The sequence below is a fragment of the Octodon degus genome, unplaced genomic scaffold (genome assembly GCF_000260255.1).
Source record: "Octodon degus isolate 3935 unplaced genomic scaffold, OctDeg1.0 scaffold00399, whole genome shotgun sequence".
NCBI classification, from domain to species: domain Eukaryota; kingdom Metazoa; phylum Chordata; class Mammalia; order Rodentia; family Octodontidae; genus Octodon; species Octodon degus.
The window spans coordinates 524,663-542,501 of NW_004524975.1; the positions used below are offsets into that span (position 1 = coordinate 524,663).

The 17,839-nt window shown below is 35.6% G+C and overlaps 1 long non-coding RNA gene and 1 pseudogene across 1 annotated transcript in view; one reads left to right on the top strand and one right to left on the bottom strand.

Annotated features, from left to right (window-relative positions):
- Positions 1-4,526, bottom strand: part of LOC111814662 — a 6,093-nt gene extending 1,567 nt beyond the window's left edge. The window contains exon 1 of the long non-coding RNA XR_002819583.1: positions 4,459-4,526. This is a non-coding gene — a long non-coding RNA (uncharacterized LOC111814662). The remainder of the gene's footprint in view (positions 1-4,458) is intronic.
- Positions 4,527-15,186: 10,660 nt separating this feature from the next.
- LOC111814660 lies at positions 15,187-15,934 on the top strand (annotated as a pseudogene).
- The last annotated feature ends 1,905 nt before the right edge of the window (positions 15,935-17,839 follow it).

Consider the following 17,839-nt stretch of genomic DNA (forward strand, 5'->3'; position numbering starts at 1 on the left):
GAACAAAGACCTATTGATCCTCACCTATGGAGCTCTGGTTGCCCAACTGTGTAAGGATTATGAAAAAGATGAAGATGTGAACAAATACTTAGATAAAATGTGAGTAGAAGTCTCTTCTCTTCATAGAATACCCAGCTTCCTAACCCCATCTCCCTTTCCCTGCTCTAATGAGTTGCTCCCAGTTCACTAGCTCTTCTGATGATTCAGTAAGCTCCATCAAAAGCTGAATATCATCAATAACATCTGACATTGGAGCCAATAGCTTAGAATGGTAGGAAGGAACTATTTTCTATGAACATCAAAGTGGAGTGTTTTCTTATGTAAATTAGGAATTATTTTTTCTTGCTCCTAAGCAAAAGACATGGTAAAAATGAGATTATTCATTTAGTAATATGAGAGAACAACAAAGGTGATTCTTTTCAGTAGTTTGTTTTGCTAATTCCTTTCAAATAAATACTTGTTTATTTCAGTATATTATCAGTGAAAAGAATATCCAAAAAGCTAATAGTGGTTGCACACAAAGCAGACAAGATGATGGTAAAGTATAGGTTGAAGAAAGATTGTCTCTTTTGTAGATCATGTTTCTATTGCTTGAAGGTTTTTGCTATTAAATTGACTTTAAATATATTGAATAAAACGTTCATTTGTTCCTTTTTATTTTTTTTAATTAATTTTATTGAGAGACTAATGAGACAGTTTCAAAACAGGTCAGTAAGAGAGTTACAATAATTAATACATTGCATATTGTTGTCTTCATAGTAGTTATTTATAGTACAAGATGCAGACATGATATCTTGTCTAAACACTATTAGTACAAATCTTTCTTTTCACTGAACTAAGAGAAAGTAGCTGTATGTCTAACCTAACTAATTTGTATGTACAGATTTTTTTTCACTACAAAATGGTCCTTCATTTATATCCCCCATTTTTGTTTAGTTTTGTCAGAAATGGGTATTCTAATGAAGCTCATTTCTTGTTTTTTTTTTTAAGTGGGGGTTCAACCTGCTGAATTCTATCTTTTAATTTTCCTCAAATTAATTATATGATTATGAGATCATTTCCAAATCCTAAAATAACCTGTCAAAATTTTTCACCCTCCTAATGATGGACTCTGAAAAGACTAATATTAGAGTAATGACTGGGAAAAAATGCACAAGTTAGAAGATTTAGGGGAAATTTAGTCTAGCATTTTAGAACTTTTTAAAAATATTCATTGTATTTTCTGCTGAACTAAAGGAAGCAACAACAACGAAAGTTTGAAATATCTTTTCTACCTTGTTTTTCTTTCTTACATGTTCATTCACACTTGTCTTTCTTTTTTTTTAAATGTATTTAGTACAAGGTCTTCAGGGTCTTACTACACAGCTCAGACTTAGTGATTTTCCTGTTTTCAGCCTCCCAAGCACTGGGATTACAGGTGTGCGCCACCAAACCCAGTCTCAATTGCCATCTCAGTGCGCCCCGGGGACAGGGCTGCCATGGCATGCTGGGATTGAATCCTGGTCCCTGAATCTGCTTAAGCAGGCAGTTTAATCCACGAAGCTATGTGGCAGTCCAGTCAACCCTTCTCTTTTCAAAAAATATGTTAGTTTTAGTACACACCATTCTTTCATTTTTCATTTTAGTTTATTGTAGTTTTTGTTTTCATGGCTGGTCAAGAGCATTCACAAAAATGCAAAATGTCCAACTACTCACCCACTGGCTTTTTCAAAAATTCACTTTAAGGAGAAAAAAAGATGAAATAGCAATGAAACCATTTCAAAACAGGTTAGTAGGACAGTTACAATAATGAATACATTGCATGTTGTTGTCTTCATAGTAGTTATTCAGAGGACAATATGTAGACATGATATCTTGTCTAAACAATATTAGTGCAAAACTTTATTCTCAGTGAACTAAAAAAAATAGCTGTATATCTATCCTAGCTATCTTGTATATGCATATATATTTTTTTTCACAACAAAATGGTTATTTATTTATTTATTTATTTATTTATTTATTTTTTTTTACGGAACTGGGGATTGAACTCAGGCCCTTGCGCTTGCCAGGAAAGCGTTTATTCTACTGAGCCTTCTCTCCAGCCCCTGGTCCTTTATTTATATCACCCTTTTTTGTTTTGTTTTGTCGGAGGTGGGTGTTTCATTGCTGTTAGAGAAACTGTATTTGGAGAAGTTTCTATAGGACCTTTTCATACTTGATGCCAGCCCAAAGATTGTAGGTACTTGAATTCAGCAAAATAACCCAATAGAGTCCAATAGTCCATAAAAGTAGTGAGTTATCAGCACATATGGCAACTGTCAGAAGTTGTTGACTTGAGTTTTATAGCTCAGCATATTAATATAGCCTTACTTTTTATACCTCATGGTTACATTTTTCTGCTAGGTAGTTAAGACCAAGTTAAAGCAAGACCTATATAACTAGAAATATAACCTTTGCTATCTGACAAGGTCAGTCATATCCCCTCAGGATTTACCCTGTAACCACGTACAACACCTGAACTGTGTGGCAAGACCCTATTATCAAATAAATAAATATTAAAAGAAAAATCTTTCTCCATGAGATTCCTGGCTAGAATTATAAACCATTTTTTATTGAAACTTAAGTGAGCTAAAATGATTATTTCTATCCACTCAGAAATAGAAACAAATATCACTATGGATTTAGTGAATTAATTAGCACTCTGACATCAAATCCCTCTCCCATCAGTCTTTAACTTACCACTATAAATCCTGCCCATTTTTATTTATTTATTTATTTTTTTTGGCGGAACCAGGGATTGAACTCAGGCTCTTGCGCTTGCCAGGAAAGCGCTTATTCCACTGAGCCATCTCCCTGGCCCCAATCCTGCCCATTTTTAGATCCACTATTAAAGTTGTAGTCCCTCAACTGGATTACTAATTTTTCTGAGACAGAGACCTAAACATTTCTTTGTGTCTGTCCCAGGAATTCATTTCCAAAGGGTCTTATTTAAGGAGTCTGCTCAGTAATCATGACCACATTCTTATAGTTGTGTTCTCACATCTCTGTAAAAAGCTTTCAAAATAGTATGGCAGATACTGCTAGGCCTACTTGTTTGCAGTGAAATTAATAACTGAGATAAATACTTTCCCCCAATTCTGTCACTACATTCTTTTGGGAATGAAAAATGAGATTTTTGACCTTATTTTTCCCCAACACACATGCAATGCATATTAGAGACTGTCCCGAACCAGCGGGTCAGTCAACGAAGGTCACCTGGGGGAGGAGCGGGGAATTGAGGAGGGGACAAGGGACAGGAGACTCGAGAAATGGAGACAAGACAGGATTCTGATCAAGTCTTGTTTATTTAGGGGAGGTTCTGGGTATATATAGGGGGTGATGGAATGAGGAAGTCTCAGCTCTTGGGGTCAGCAGGTATCTAGGCAACGGGAAGGTCCAACCATTGGGGCATAGCACGTGATTCACGGAGAATGGGCAAGGTGAGAAGGGCCATAAACTTGACTCAGCAGGGGAATAGAATGGATACCGGTTAATGATCTCCAACAAGAGACCTAATATCTTTACTGTCAACACAGTGTATTTCTGCTTACTTCTTTCCTAATGCAGAACCTACCTAGAAATACTTGTGTCCTTATGCGACGGGAACATGTGCACTCAGATACCATGCCTACTCATAGCAGAAGGGTTAGACTCCTGCTGTTTCTGTCAGTAGCTAATGTTGAGAAATATTACAGGTGCCCACCTTCTTAAAAGTTTACTTGACACTCTCATCTTTTGGTTGTTTTCCACCAGACCCCACGCAGATTCCTGTGCTTATGGAGGACTCGTTTACTGGATGCGTTGATCTCTCTGTCAGAGCTTGGTAGGGCAAAGATGCCAAAGACTTCTACAATCTGAGGCACAGGATCTCCGCATAAATCCTGAGGGGATTTCACTGACCTTATCAGACCCAAAAGCTAAAACTCTTGTTGCATAGGTCCTGCTTTACCTTGCTCTTAGCGATCCAGCAGAAAAGTATAAAAAAGAAATATAAGAAGTAAAGCCATGCTGTTATGTTGAGCTATAGGGGACTCAGGTCAACAATTTCTGACATTGCCAGTCAAGCAGAAGACCCAATACTATTATGGGCTACTGGATTCTTTTAGAATATTTTCCTGAGTTTACACACCTATAATATTGAAATAACAGAACTTAACAAAAAAAGAGAATAAAGATGAATGTCCATTTTGTATCTGTGTATTCAAAGTGGTTAGGATAGATATATAGTTACATTCTCTTGATGAATAGATTGATTTGTTCTATTGGTGTTTGTAAATAGGATATCATGTCCGCATCTTGTACAGCAATTAACCACTAGGAAGAATGTATGCAATGTGTTAATTATTGAAACTGTCGTACCAATTTGATTTGAAACTGTCTCATTGCTGTTTGTTTATCAATAAAATTATGGGGGAAAAAGAGATGCCAAAGGACACTGACCTAACATGTGCAGACCACTGTATCCTTCATCCACAGGGGATATGGCATTGGAACACGGCTGGTGGAAGACTTTTTGGCTCGGTCCAGTGTAAGAAGATGCCATAGTTATTCAGAAGTTACACATATAATTGCTGAGGTAAATGCATTTTTAGCTTTGTCCTTATGCTTTTTCTAATTTTTCCTGAATATGGTGTTTGGCTGCTCCAATTAGACACACTCCATCTGTGTAAGTTGTTAAGTGCTGAGACAGGGTTTCTGATGTAAAAGTATTTTATTTCAGCACATGGATAAAGCTATTTTGAACAGAAAGTGGAATGCTTCTAGGCCTTTTCACACCTATTGATGTTCCTTACTACATGGTATATGTGGTGTGTCTGTGTCACACTAGGAAAAGTGTTACAGGAAGGTAAACAGGAGAGTATAACTGGAGACATGTAACATGCTCACTCCACATCAGTTTCTCATGTAATCATTTTATTATGCAGAAGAAGAGTCTTCTGCACCATCAGGGAATATTGCTGTAGTCATTTCATGAAAAAAAAAATAGCTTCCTGTATGTACATGAGTTTTTGGATCTTTCACAGCACTGATATGAGTCACCTTGGACTAGCTCAACTTAATTAGATGTAACATAGTGAAATGCATCCTTAGTCAGCATTCCTTTATTCTTCAGGCCTATGATGATTAATTTAATGCTTTTAATATATGAGACACTCAGAAAGTGTGCATGGCTCTGAGATATTTAGTAGGTCTCTGAATGCTGCCCTTAGGTACACAGAGTTTGATAATCGTTCTCTTGATCTTTAATATTTTTATTAATATTTATGGCTAATTGACTTCACAAGCATGGCTCTAATACTTCTCATAGTGCTTTGTGATTCTAATTGTAGTTATTTATATTTTGTCTTTTGTCCTTACAATTAACACTCTGAAGAATGCAGAATGGGAGTTTTTATTCCCTTTGCAGATAAGAAAATTGAATCCCAAAAAGAATATAATGCAAATAAGTAATAATTTCTATGAAAAATTATAATTCATAACCATAATCCAAAGAAAAGATTTTTTGCACTAGCTAGTGTTCTTACTGTCAATATTTCATCTTTAGTGAAACATAGGTTTAGAATTGAAATCCAAGTCTCTTTCAGCCTTAGTATAGTGTGCTTACTATTACCATTAAATAGATTTTTTCAAATTAGAAAATATTTTTAATATTTATTAGTACCTTCTTTCTGTATATGAGATTACATTCATCATAGGAAGTCAGTACAAATACATAGCACATCTCATATTTTATTTCTCTTTCCCTTCTTGTTCCTCCCCCTGTATCTGTAGATTCTAATTTGCAGATGATTGATCAATCATCTTGCATTTTATTCTTTAAATTATTTATACTTTGGGTTTCTTATATAAGAAAAAACATCCAATATTAAACCTTGCGTGTCTGATTATTTTCATTTGACTTTATAGTCTCAAGGTGCATCCATTTTTCTACAAATAGCTCCAATTTATCATTCATAGTAGTTGAGCAGTACTTCAGTGTGTATATATACATATAAATTCTTCTTTAACCACATATCTAGTGGTGAATATATAGGTAGCTTCCAAATTTTAGCCATTGTAAGCTTTGGTGCTTTGAACATAGGTGTGCATGTGTCGCTGAAATATGAAGTCTTTCATTCTTTTAGAAAGAGACCAATGGGAAATCGCTGAATCAAATAGAACTTCTAATTTTAGTTTTTGAGGAATCTCCATACTGATTTCCATAGTGGGATGCTAGTTTACATTGCTGCCAACAATGTGTAAGTGTTTCTTTTCTCTGCAACCACACTAGCATTTATTATAATTTGAGTTCTTGATGACAATCATTCTTTTTGGAATAAGAGAATTTCACCGTTCTTTTTCAAGTGCTTTCTTCTCATGGCCAAACATGTTGAACATTTTCATTATGCATCTATTTTCATTTGCACATCTTCTGCTAAAAAGTTTTATTCATTTCAATTGTGCTTTCTGATTGGAAAGCACAATTGGAGAAGCATATTTGGAGAAGCTGATTGGAAAGCATATTTAGAGAAGTCTAATTTTTTTGATTTTTTATATATTGTATGTGTTTGCACTTCATCTGAGAAGTAGCTGACAAAATTTTTACTATCTTGTAGTTCATCTTTTTGCTCTATTGTTTGTTTCCTTTGCTGTGCAGAAGCTTTTTAATCCAATTTGTTGATCCCTGATGTCACTGCTTGTGCAGGTGGAGTTCTGTTACTAAAATCCTAAGCTGTTTGTGTATTTTCTCAACTATTAAGTATTTTATCTTCCAGGAGTTTGCATCTGTTTTAATATCCAGGTCTTTGATACATTTTGATTTTACTTTAGTACATGGTAAGAGGTAGAAATTTACATTCAACCTTCTGCCTATGCATAATCACTTTTCAGTCCTGTTTATCAACAGGCTACTTTTCCTCTAGCAAATGTTTTTGGAGCCTTTGTCAAATGTCACATGCCTGAATGTGCCTGGCATTGTTTCTTAAGCATAATTTTAGTGTATTTTCCACATATATTGGCAGAACTTAAATAAGACCCTAAAGCAATGGTTTGAAAAGTAAAACAACTTTTCACTAAACCCATTCTATGGCCAGATCTACAGGATTACTCTCCACTCACATAAATGTAAATGGCTATGTTTGTTGTTTTCTACTTGGTAGCTCCCTTCAGCTGTGTGTGTGTGTGTGTGTGTGTGTGTGTGTGTGTTACTGGAGATTGAACTCAAGGCTTCATCCTCAGACCTAAATCACCTCAGACTACACCTGAACTTGTTGACCCTCTTGCCTCAGTTCCCTGTGTTCTGGGTTACAGACCTGTTCAGCACACCTGGATTCACTTGCCATTTTGCTTAGTAAGGTCCAGTCTTCCAGCAATGGAAGATTAATTAGGCAGATTGATTAGGCATGACTATTCCTTCACATTTGTCCCACCCATCCCATTGTTGGCATAGATCTATGTAATAATAAATATGTCTTTAAAAACTAAGCCTGCAGATACTTAAGCAGAACAATGGTTCATTGTCTGAAAATCATAGCATGGAAAATGAAACCTGACTCAGATAATAAAAGTTGCTATTTAGTCTTTGGTATCTAAAAAAAACCAAAAATTTGAAAAGTCACTTGGGATCTTCTTTCTAAAGATATGTTACATTATAATATATTCCTCTGAATCTATTTATATATGTGTAATACAAATATTTTTCAACTACATATAAATTCAGCTATGTTTAAAAATAGATGCTTAAGATTAAAAAAATCTGTAAACCAGGTTTAAGCAGAGCCCTGAATGGTCTCATTACTGAGCATTTGGAGGTACTTTTTGACTTACTTTGGAAAATTAGATCTCATATCATTGGACCAGAGAACTGGCTGTTGACCTAACTGGGCATTGTCTAGAGTGGTGTGATGATGCCTGCAGATTCTCTGATTCCCTCACTGTTCTTCTTGGCTCTCAGTACAGACTCCAATATTTGAAAGGTTTCTGTGAGTCTGGAAAAGATAATTCCACACATTTATTTTAATCAGAGAAACATAGGAGACTAGTTTTCTCTAGTAAGGAAAAAAGTCAGTTTATAAAATATGTGTTCAAAGATAGTAGGAGGAAGATAATGATAAAGACCAGAGCAGAAATCAACAAAATTGAGATAAAATAGAAAGGATCAATGAGTCAAAGAGTTTATCTTGCAAGGGAAAAATATAAGCAAATTCTAACCAATCTAACCATAAAAAAAGAAAGAAAAGATCCAAACCAAAGCAATTATAAATGAAAAAGGTAAAATTACATTGAGTACAGCGAAAATCAAGAAAATTATTAAAAATCAAGAAAATTATTAATGATTTTTTAAACCAATAATTTGGAGAACTCAAAAAAGGACATATTTTTAGTATATATTAATTACCAAAACTGAACCAAGAATATTTTAAAATCCTGAATAATTCAATAACAGGCAATGATATTAAAGCAATAATAATAATAATCCTACCAATAGGAAAGCCCAAGTCTAGATAGATGTAATGCTGAGTTTTGCAAAAACTTTATAGTAAACCAGGGAGATAGCTCAGTAGAATAAATGCTTGCCTGAGAAGTGCAAAGTCCTGAGTTCAATCCACAGTATATATATATATATATATATATATATATATGATCTAGCATTAGTGTTCCTCAAGCTTTTGTTTTGTTTTTAATCTTTTTGAGGCAGAGTTTCACTATGCAGGTTGACCTTCAACTGACTTTATAGCCCAAGCTGGCATAGATGCCATAGCAGTCCTCCTGCCTCAGCCTCCTAAGTGCTAGAATTGTAGGCATGCACCATAGTGCCTGGTTCCTCAAACTTTAAAAAAAAAAATTGAAAAGGATTTCTCCCAAAATCATTCCTAGAAACTAGCATTCCCTGATGCCAAATGTAGACAAGGATTCAGACAAAATAGAACTATAAACCAATCTTTTTAATGAATATAAATGCAAAACCCACAAGATATTGGCAAATAGAATACAACAAATCATCAAAATGATCATACATTGTGAGCAAGTAGGTTTCACTCCAAGGATGCAATGATGCTTCACCATGCACAAAGCAATAATTAGGTCACATAAAGAAAAGAAAGAACAAAAATCTTACAATCATCTTAATAGACTCAGGAAAAGTCTTTAACACAATTAAATACCCCTCCTTTCATAACAAAAACATTGAAGAAATAGGTATGGATAAAAGCCATTTATAACAAACCTATAGCCAATATCATATAAATAGGAAAACACTAAATACTTTCTCTCTAAATTCAGGGAAAAGACAAGGATGTCCACTGTCACCAGTCTTGTTCAACTTGCTATTCAAACATTAGCACAAGCAATTAAGCAAGAAGAAGAAATAAAAGGGTATATATAGGAAAGGAAAAGTCAAATTATCATTATTTGCAGACAACATGGACCTCTCCATAGAAAACTCAAAAACTCCACCAAAAGACTCCTAGAATGAATGACCAAATTCTGCAATGTAACAGCATCTAAAATTGACATGCAAAAAAAGTAGCATTCCTGTACACTAGTAAGTAATGCATCTGCTGGGAAAGAAATTAGGGAAAAAAATTTGTAACACCTCCAAGAAAAATTAAATACTTAATAATTAACCTAAATAAGGAAGTGAAGTCCTCTACAGTGAAAACTACAGTGTTTAGTAAAATGAAATGGAAGAAGCCATTAGAAGATGTAAAAGTATCCTCTGTTCTGGGATAGGCAGAACAAATATAATTAAAATGGTGATACTTCCAAAATTCATAATACAGATTTGATACAGCCTCCATCAAAATATCCCCATCATGCTTCACAGAACAGAAGAAAATAATCTTAAAATTCATATGGAACCAGAAGAAACCTATAATAAAAAGCCATGCTGAGTAACAAGAGCAAAGTGGGAATCATCAACATTCTGGACTTGAAGTTATATTACAAATCTATAGTGATAAACATATAATGGTACTGTTACAAAAACAGACATGGGGATCAGTGGAACAGAATAGAGGATACAGGTAAACCTTCAACTTTTGATCTTTGACACATGGGCCAAAAACATACACTTGAAGACAGATGGTATCTTTAATATATGGTGATGGAAAAACTAGCTATCCATGTGCAGCAGACTGAATGTAGACCTATTTCTTCACAATATACTAAATTAAAATTAAGAAGGATCAAATAATTCAATGGTAAAAAGCATATTTAACCCACAAGAAAATAAAATAGGTAACACCCTTGAAGTCATAGGCATAGTCCAGGACTTTCTAAACAAAGCCTGGTCATTAATGGTTTCATATCAAACTAAAAGGCTTGATGGCTTTTGTACAATGAAATAGCCAACCAAGTTAACAGATAATGTACAGAATGGTTAAAAAAAAAAAAAATTGCCATCTCTTCTTCATACTGAGGACTATTATCTAAAATATACAAAGGATTTTAAAAAGTTAGATTCTAGATCCCTTTCTAGCCAATGCCCAGACCGTGTGTGTGTGTGTGTGTGTGTGTGTGTGTGTGTGTGTGTCTGCTTCCCCACTTGCTAGATCTGTTTCCAGCAAGGGCTCAGGAACATCAAGTGAGTGGGACAATCCATGCACTCTTAGGAACCTTCTCTGTGAGACAGGCCTGGTGTGGAACCCTGCAGCACAACTCACTGCAGAGAGGCTAGGCACCAGACACACCCAGCTAACCCAGGAGCTGAACATCTTGCCAAAGGGGTACAGCATGTTCACTTCCACAGGCTGCAGCAGGAAGAAGCAGAGTATAGCAGCCAGACCCAAGCCAGGCCCACTTGGATGAGTTCAGACTTACTAGTCCCAGACCCAGTAAGCTGAGAAACTTTGTGAGACCCAGATTGATAAGGGCATCCTCTCTATTTCTCTCTTGATCAAGAAAGGGGCCAACAGGTAACTGGGGTGAACTACTCTGCCTGGAAAACCCCATGTCCATGAAGGGGAGATGATCAGACAGAACTTAGAGGAATGTTGAACAATATTCTTGCAAGAACAATATACTGATTTAAATAAAAAACCTAATTTAATATTTGCTTAGCTGCACAGACATAGTGTTTGACCTTGTGGTCTAAAATACAAACCCATTAGTTACACTTCCCATTATTAGTGTTCTTAAATGTAGTTCTGTAAATACAAAACTGTAACAGCCTTAACCACATAATCTCTCTTAGGTAAGAATATCGGTAGGTGCTAAGGTAATAACTACACCAAAACTCTAAACCAAAGGTCAGAAGACAGTGCTATCCAAAATGACAAAGAGAAGGAGCAAAATGCATTCTCAGGCCCAAGCCCACCCAAAACAAATGCAAGAGATACTAGCATGGAAGAAATTGAGAATCACATAGCTGAAATCTCTGAATTAATAGCATCTGAAGTAAAGAAACAGCTGCAGAAAGGTATAGAGGAAATCAGATCAGAAATAATCTCTGAAGTAAAAAAGAAATGATAATTATAATGAAAGAAATACCAAGTTCTTCTGAACAAGATACTGATTAAAACTTAGACATAAAAAATGATGGAATCCTTGAATGAGCAATATGGGAAAGAAATAGAATGCATGAAGCAGATTCAAAGAGATATACAGGAAATTAAAACCTCACTCACAAGCTGACAAAACCATTTGAATGAAAGTGGAGATAGAGTTTCAGACCCTGAAGACACCATTGGAGCTATTGAAGAGGTAAAAAAAGATATCTTAAAAACAACTAGGATGCAAGATAAAATATTTCAACGTCTGTAAGATGATGCAAAGATGAACAACATAATACTAATAGGCATCAATGAGAAAGAAGAAGTCAATACAAACAATATAAAAAGAATATGTGTAGAAGTAATAGCAGAAAACTTCCCAAATATGGGAAAACAATCTGACATTCAGGTAACCAAAGCATTTAGAACTCCAAATAACATCAACCCAATTAAAAACACACTCAGACATATAATAATCAAGATTCCAGAAATTCAGCATAAGAACAATAGACTAAAAGCCACTAGAGAAAAAAAAAAACAGATTGCAATTAAAGGAAAACCCATCAGAATAATAGCAGATTTCTCTTCGCAAACCATCAGGTCAAGAAGAACATGGGGTAAAGTACTACAAGACTTGCAAGAAAGCAAATTCAAACCCAGACTGACATACCCTGCAAAACTCTCTTTCAAGTTCAATGGAGAAGTGAAATACTTCCATGATAAAGAAAAACTAAAGAATTTCATGATGACAAAGCCAACCCTACACAGACTACTAAAAGATATTCTAGAGAGGGTCCAAAATGACCATAACTCCACAAATGAGACTGGAAAGAGGGGCTGGGGAAATGGCTCAGTGGAATAAGCACTTCCTTGGCAAGCGCAAGTGCCTGAGTTCAATCCACAGTTCCACAAAAAAAAAAAAAAAGGGGGGGAGAGAATGGAACAAACCTACCAAATATGGCAAACAATTACACACAGGAGAAAAAGAGGTATATAACAGGTAAATAACATGTCAATCATAAGGCAATACATTTCAATTATAACTATCAATGTAAATGGACTCAATTCACCAATTAAAAGAAATAGACTAGCAGAATGGATTAGGAAGTAAAATGCAATAATATGCTGTATGCAAGAAACACAGTTAACTCATAAAGAAATTCATAGGTTGAAAATCAGAGGATGGAAAACAATACTACGTGCCCCAGGACCTCACAAAAAGGCAGGGTAACAATCCTGTTTGCAGATGATCTGAACCAAGAATGATCAAATGAAATAAAGAAGTCCACTATATACTGATTAGGGGAAAATACAAGAGGGAGAGGTAACACTCATAAATATGTATGTACCAAACATGTGAGCACCCAACTAGATACGACAAATATTAGTGGACATGAAAGAGAGAACTTAGAGATTAAACAATGAAGAGAGAGAAAATATGGTAGGGCAAAACCATACATTTATTTAAACAAGATAGTTAAAGCAATGGCCCTAAGAATTTCCATCAGGTTTTTGAAAATAGTAGTCAATGGGTAGAATTCTTACCCCGACTGACGCTATATGCTGATATCTGTGAACTAAGCAACTACAGTAAGGACAACAATGTGTAGTGCTAAAACCATGCTGAAAAACTGGTCATTTTAGTCTTCTAAATGCATACTGCTTCTAATGTCATATCAATTATTGCTATACTCTCTGTAAATATCTGTAGGAAAAAAAGGTGATAAAAGTAAATGAGAGACAAGAAAAGAATGTAGCAGGATTGTACTGCTATGATTTTGTATATGGTTTGGTTTTCTAAATTTCTGTGTACAAATGTGTAATTGTTTTTAACATTCTGTAGGGATTTAAATTTTAAAATGTCCATGGTTGTTGGAAAATAGCAGTTCCATTTTATGTCTAAGGTATGTGATATTCAGAGAGATAGTGATGTTAAACTTAACTGCCTCTGTTATAGGATAATAATATCATTAAGCTTCTCTTCTGGATATTTAACAACTAAAGATTGCAGACTAAAAGTTAGACAGATAGATGGGCTAAAAAGATAGCCAATATTTTGGCCTTAGCCCTTCAAGATCAGTGAGGACTCAGGACATAAGAGAACCTCTGCTGTGACATCCTGTAACTAAGTGGTGTCACAAATTTTCTGATCAACGATATTATGTGGCCAAAGAAGAAAGTGATCTATAAGGTATGGTGTGCCTAAGAAGTCACCCAGAGAGAAAATTTCTCTTAGGCTTCCACAGAGAGCAAATTGGTCAAGCAATGGCCGTGACTAGTCCAGATGGCTGACACTGACAAAAGATCTGCAAGCTGCAGCACATGGTTCTAGAGTAAATCCTGAGAGGATTTGACTGACCTTATCGGATAGCAAAAGTTACATTTTTAATTATATAGGTCTTGCTTTAACTTGGTCTTAACTATCCAGCAGAAAAATGTAACCACTGGGTAATAAAAAAAAAGCTATGTTAATATGCTAAGCTGTAAAAGGCTCAAGTCAACAACTCTGACAATTACCATATGTGCTGATAACTCACTACTATTATGAACTACTGGAATATATTGAGTTATTTTGCTGAATTCAAGTACCTGCAATCTTTGGGCTGACATCAAGTATCAAAAGGTCCTTTAAAGACCTCTCCAAATAGCTTCTCTAACAGCAATAAAATACCCATCTCTGACAAAACAAAACAAAAAAGGGTGATATAAATAAAGGACTATTTTGTTGGGGAAAAAAAATATATATATATGTATGTATATACAAGATAGTTAGGATAGATATACAACTACTTTCTCATAGTTCAATGAGACAAAAGGGTTTTTTTGTTCTGGTTTTGGGTTGTTTGTTTGTTTGTTTGTTTGGTGCAACAGGGGATTGAATTCAGGCCCTTGTGCTTGCCAGGGAAGCGCTTATTCTCCTGAGCCATCTCCCTGCCCCCCTTTTTTATTAATATTGTTTAGACAAGATATCATGTCTGCATCTTATCCTCTGAGTAACTACTATGCAGAGGACAATATGCAATGTATTAATTATTGTAACTGTCCTACTAACCTGTTTTGAAACTGTTTCACTGCTATTTTATCTTTTTATCATTAAAATAAGTTTAAAATAAATGAATAAATGAATAATAATAAATAAAATGTTGGACTCCATAAGGTACAATCAAAATGTGAGCAAGTGAATAGCCCCTTCACAGAAATCCAAATGGCCAATAAATACATGAGGAAATGTTCAACATTACTGGCCATTAAAGAAATGCAAATTAAAATAACTGAGATTTCACCTTCTCCCAGAAAGAATGATCATCACCAAGAAATTAAAAAATAGGGCTGGGGAGATAGCTCAGAGGCACTAGCGCCTGCCTGGCAAGCACAAGGATCAAAGTTTGATCCTCAGTACCACATGCCCTGCCAGCTCCAGAATCCCAGAACCCCTATGAAGGCCCCAATTCTGTCATGGTGGTGCACTCTTATAATCCCAGTGCTGGGAAGTCTGAGATAGGATTACTCCAAGTCTGAACTGTGTAACAAGACCCAACAAACAAAAAAAAATTTTTTAAGAAATTAAAAAATAACGAATGAGAATTCATTTTTAAAAAATCTGTGGGGAACTGATAGCAAGGTTTTGAGGAACCCACAGTGAGGTATTGAGGAACCAGCATTCTGCACTAAGCTCTGTAGTACTCAGCAGTCAGATATGGTGGCAGCTTTTCACAAGACGACTAAGTCCTGCTAGTGAGAACACCCAGAGCAGAGCCAGCCTGGCTTTCAAAAACATCTGGGCCTGCTGGAGAAAAAGAAAGATTTACAAACTTCAGGAAGATGACTATCATAAAAGAGAAGAGCTCCTCAAAGGTCTTCAAAAGAAGGCTCTTGAAAAATTCCAGATAAATTCTACTGTAAAATGACTCAAGTTAAGCTCCACGATGGACTTCTTGTTATTTAAGATAATAAAGAAGAAGTAACTCCAGAACAGCTAAGTTAAAAAGAACTTAGGATGTCAAATATATAGAAATGAGAATGGTTGCAAAACCTAAGAAAATTGAAAGACTAAAATCAGAGCTCCATGTGCTTGATTTCCAGGGAAAGCAAGAGAGTAAGTATGTGGTCCTTTTTTACACCAAAAAAAGGTAAGCAGTTTGATATTGCCACTCATCTACAGACAGCTCAGGAACTGGTTGACAGAGTCTTTAACAGACCCAAGATAGAGATCTTGCAGAAGAAAAAACTGGAAGGAGTTACCCATCAAGCTCAACTTAGGCAGATAGCTAAAGAAAGACAAAAGCAGTACAACTGCCTGACCCAGTAGACTGAACAAGAGAAGAAATCATTCATTATTGCACAGAAAATTCAAACATGAAAAGATTGTATAGATAAAATTCAGAAGGTGAAAATGAAGAAATGCCCCAACCATTTACAAGTTTCAGAGTCGCTGGAAATGCTGATGTGTTATTAGATAAGCATTTTCAAAAATAATTCAATTTTTAGCAATAACTTCAAATTTCTTTAGTTCAGACAAGATCAAGCACATTCAGCATGGGATAACCATAGACCCAGTAGTTCAAATGCATGGCTTTCCTGTTTGTAACTATGTGTTATTATTGATGTAGTATCTGATGTCTTTCTATTATCAATATTAAAACCCTTCCTCAATGTCAAAAAATAAAAATCTATGAGAGAAAAAAAACCTTTCTACATTCTTTGTGGAAAAGTAAAGTAGTACAATTTGAATTATACAGTTCAATTATGTTATGTCTATGTACCAACTCTCCACAGAGAACGTAAGCATTATACACTGCAAATATGTACTAGTAAAAAAAAAAAAACTAACTAAAAATAAAAAAGAAATTATTGCCTACTGATATTATTGTGTTCTGTGGCTGCTAACAAATATCCCATAAAAGCTACTTCCAGAGGTGGCAAGGATGTGTGAAGACACATGCAAAAGCTCTCCATTACCTGTGGTCCTCTCCCAAGTATTCTTCATATTTATTAACCACAGGAAAAATACAAACCAAAATCGTAAACAATTATGTCAAGCATAGTACATGGTTATTAGAGGCTTAACCCAGGGAGATTTACTTGGTAATAATCAGTGAAATTTAGCTTAAATGTAAGAAAAGAGGAAGGTGAAAACAGAAGAGAGGAAGAGGAGAAGATAAGGATGGGAGAAGAAGAAAGAATGATGGAAAAGTGTTCTTTTATTCATGTGTCTTGGGAAGATAGTTTGTCTTCAGGAGTCATTTGGGATTATATCTCAGCTGGCCATCATGTTTAAGGTCTCCTTCAGTCTCTTTCACTATGAGTTTTACCTGCCAATAAACACTACAGAATGGAAATAGAGCAAGAACCCTGTGTATGCACAGCACTAAAGAAGAAAAGGTTAAAAAGGAACTTAGTGATATGGAGTACACAAAAAGAGAGACAAAGGATTCATCTTGTAAGGGTTGAGTCACCATGAAGGAAGACACCAAGAGTCGGTCTCTCATGCAAAGAACAAAGGGAATTTTATTAGCTGTGTGAATGCAGGGCGGTCTGAATATGCAGGAACAGAGCCACCGAACTGACCATGGGCCGTGCTTTCAAGCCTGAAGACAAAGGGAGGAGGGGTTTTGCAAGCAGGGTTACAGAAGCAGATCACATTGGTTAATTTTAGGGTAACCTCTAAAATAATTGCTGGGTTTTAGAATATGTCTAAAAAGGAGCTGAGGAAGGATCAGTTAAAGGATAACTATGAGCTGGCTTTGTGGTTTCAGTCTGTTCTGTGGGGAGGGGGAAGGAACCGCACATTGTGACCTTGTTTTACAAGAATGTCATCGGACCCAGGGGAGGTGATGTTTGCTCAAGCTGGGCCTGTGGTTTTACAGCCCAAACTAAGGTTTTAGGAATTTGGGTTACTTAACGAACCAGAGGGGGGGTCTCATTTGTTTAATTGCTAATTTTCCAAATTATTCAGACCCTACATTCCCCCCTTTCTGTGTTGGGAATCTCTAATCCTAGAGATTGGAGTCAGTGGTGGTTAGAGCCTCATATTGTTGGTGAATAACCATGAGTTTAACATTTTCTACTGTTCACAACTGCTAGACAAGACATACCCATGTGATAAAAAACAAGTGCCTGGGTGGAATTTATAAATTGGGAAAGGTCATAGATTGCTGGAGTACCAGTAGATAGAGGGTGACTAGGGAAAGACAGAACCAAACAAACAAATAATAATATCAACAGGATACAGTAATCTTTAGGAGATCTGGAATACAATAACCTTTTGAAATATGTAATTATAAAAACATTAGTCAGAACATTTTGTAGATCCATTAGTAGATATCTCTTAAATGTCAGGTTTTTTTTTT